The sequence below is a fragment of the Lactuca virosa genome, chromosome 3 (assembly GCF_052849685.1).
Source record: "Lactuca virosa cultivar CGN04683 chromosome 3, Lactuca_virosa_CGN04683_v6, whole genome shotgun sequence".
NCBI classification, from domain to species: domain Eukaryota; kingdom Viridiplantae; phylum Streptophyta; class Magnoliopsida; order Asterales; family Asteraceae; genus Lactuca; species Lactuca virosa.
Window position 1 is genome coordinate 50,650,437 of NC_136428.1, and position 3,652 is coordinate 50,654,088.

Below are 3,652 nucleotides of genomic sequence, written 5' to 3' on the forward strand. Positions count from 1 at the left end.
GCTGAAAAAAATTGTTTTTTTTTTTTGGTTTTTTTTCAAAAAAATTTTCAACGAAATTAAAGTAAACAAGCGATTTTTCTATATAAAAAGTCAAAAAAAAAAGATTTGTGGTCTCTAAGTATTTTTTTTATGCATTTTTATGATTTTTAGGGTTTTTGTTTTCCATAGAACCTAAACCTATATATATATATATATATATATATATATATATATATATATATATATATATATATATATATATATATATATATATATATATATATATATAGGGAAGGGTTATATGGAAAACAAAAAAACTCTAAAAATCATAAAAATGCATAAAAAGAATACTTAGAGTGTAACGCCCGGACTCTGGTACGCATTTATTTACAAATTATTCTTGTTTGAAAGGCTACTCGACGAGTCTGGAGCTTCCAACTCATCAAGTAGAAACTAGTCTGGGACGCGGGATTCAGCCACCTACTCGACGAGTCAAGAGATCTGGACTCGACGAGTAGGCCTGGCAGAGTGAAACCCTAATTTCGGGGTTTTGCACCCTATTTAAGCATCTTAATCCCCACCCCTTGGCCTCATTTACAACATCCTCTTCCCAAACACTAATCCACGAAACCCTAGAGCATCTTGTGAGTGTGTGAGCCATTTGTAAGCAATCTTTTGTGTTCTTGAGGCTTGAAGAAGAAGAAGGAGTTGGAAGGCTCAATAGGAAGGGAGTAGATCCAGAAACTACACTTCTTTGGCTACATTTTCTGGTAATCAAGTCTCTAACTTGATCACTCCCTTCTTAGATCTATTTACTTCCATTTTATGAGGGTTTTGGTTCAAGAACCTTGGTCTTTGGGATTTGGACGTCCCAAGTGACTTATATCTCAGATCTGAAATCTATAAGGGGTTCCATGACATAAATGTGCAAACTTTATGACCATGGAAGCCCCATGTAAGCTTTTAAGCATTTATATGGCCTTTTTAGCCCTAAGAGGCCATGCATAGAAGGAAAGCTAGGAACTTTACGTGTCCAACTGATGTTCAGAGCCTAGATCTAGTATAGTGTGCTTTGTTTTAGGGTATTATGGCTTGTGGACCAAGATTTATGTTCTAGAGAGTTAGGGTTTGAGTTAAACCCATAGAGGGACTCGACGAGTTGATATGGGTTGTCCCGTTTTAGCTTCAGGTAGAACTCGACTAGTCAGTGAAGGGACTCGGCGAGTTAAATCGGTAGATCGCGACTGTGAGTAGCTTGGAAACTCGATGAGTTAGGGAGAGACTCGACGAGTTAGATCACGATTTCAGGATCTAGAACTCGACGAGTTGATGGAGCAACTCAACGAGTTGGGTCAACCAGAAGGTTGAATTTGACCCAAGCGTTGACTTTGACCAGGGGTAAAATGGTCATTTTACCCTAGGAAGGATTATCAGATTTTGATTAAGGTTTTTATGAAATTGATAGTCACGGAGTCGCCGGAGCAGCAGTTAGAGATTCTTCACTCGAGTTTTCAGCATTCAGCCTTGCGAGGTGAGTTTCCTTTAGTAGGAACGGGTCTACGACACCAAGGTCGGCCCGTATATGTGATATGTTAGTAGTTGAGTGTGGACGGGGCCCAAATCTTATAGCAGCTGAGTGTGGGCGAGGCCCGAATCTCGTAGTATTATTTGAGTATAGTTATGTAACTATTTGATAGGAGTAGATCTACTTGTTGTCTGTGTGATACTTGTATGCATGTTAGACAACGGAGTGTGGGCGGGACCCGAATCTCCTAGACAACAGAGTGTGAGAGGGGCCCGAATCTTCATGAGAGTGGGCAGGGCCCGTATCTCTTAGTTGCATGTTATGTGTATGGTATGTGGTAGTTTGGGGAGACTCACTAAGCTTCATGCTTACAATTTTCAGTTTTGGTTTCAGGTACTTCCGGTAGCAAGGGGGAAGGGCTCGGGATGATTGCAGTGCACACACCATTAATTCAGCCTGGGATGTTTACACCCATGTTTTGAAAACCGGACCGGACCGACCGGTTCGACCGGTTCAACCGGGAACCGGTCCCGGATCCGGTTCTTAAAGGCCAAAAAACCGGTATTCATGTGAACCGGTAAAAACTGGTCGAACCGGTAAAAATCGGCCCGGTTGAACCGGTAAACCGCTCAAAACCAGAAATTTTAAAAAATATTTATTTTTTTATTTTTTTGTATTTTTTATATAATTAAATATAATTATGACATCATCCGGTTTTTTCTGTTTTTGAGACCGATTCGACCGGTTGGACCACTTGAACCATCGAACCAGTAAGATAACCGGTTCGGTCTCCGGTCCGGTTTTCAAAACCTTGGTTTACAGTCTGATATTTTGATATACATTTGATATGATGTTTGAGATATTGTGACATGTGTTTTGGATGACTAAGGTTTTATTAATAATTAAAAACGAAATTTTTGGTCTGTATTTTTGGGATGTTTCATAGAGATCACAAATATTTTTTTTGACTTTTTTTTACCAAAAAATCGCAGGTATTTTTACAAATTCGCTGAAAAAAAAAACGATTTTTTTATTTTTTTATTTTCTTTCAAAAAAAATTTCAGCGAATTTATAGAAAAAGTAGCGATTTTTTGGTAAAAAAAAAGTAAAAAAAAAAAGATTATCCCTAAGTATTTTTTTTATACATTTTTATGATTTTTAGGGTTTTTTGTTTTCCATAAAACCTAAACCTCTATATATATATATATATATATATATATATATATATATATATATATATATATATATATATATATATATATAGAGAGAGAGAGAGAGAGAGGGAGGGAGAGAGAGAGAGAGAGAGAGAGAGAGAGAGATCAAATGAGAACACCAAAAAGGTTGAGAACGCGATAACAAAGTATATTCATTTGCGATTCCATGTATTAATTTGTGGAGAAATGATAAATTTTTACGCCTTTAATTTCAATTGAAGAGAAAATGCGTATTCATGTTGATTGTGCCTAAAAATTTATCATTTCTCCACAAATGAATACATGGAATCACAAATGAATATACTTGTTCTCGCGTTCTCAACCTTTTAGGTGTTTCCATTTGATCATTTCCATATATATATATATATATATATATATATATATATATATATATATATATATATATATATATATATATATATATATATATATATATATATATATATATATATCAGTTTTTAAGCAAAAACCAAGCCAAGTTGATAAAGCTAAAAATGCTACTTCGGTCGATCGGAATCCGTACGTACTGATGTCTCTTTGCCATAATTAAAACCTCTTTGTTCTTCAATACTGCCAAGTCTGAGCAAGAATATGACGCAACAACATTCTGCAAGGAAGTAGAAAAGTTAAATAATCTTTATGAACACCCTAACGTCCATGCATTTGATAACATTGTAAAACAAAGAATTAATCCAAAAACCACACACTAACGAAAACAGAAATAAGATTGCATACAAAGTATATTCAATCACATCTGTTAAAACCCTCACATCTCGTTCCCAAGTTCAACTTAACGAGAGAAAAGAAATGAAATAGGTGGAACCGTGGAAATGAGAAGAAAATATAAAAAAAAAAATTGTTGTTCCCGAGTTTCATTAAAGAAAAGAAGTGGAAGGAAGTGGGTTGTTATCATACACAAATTTATAGTTTTATA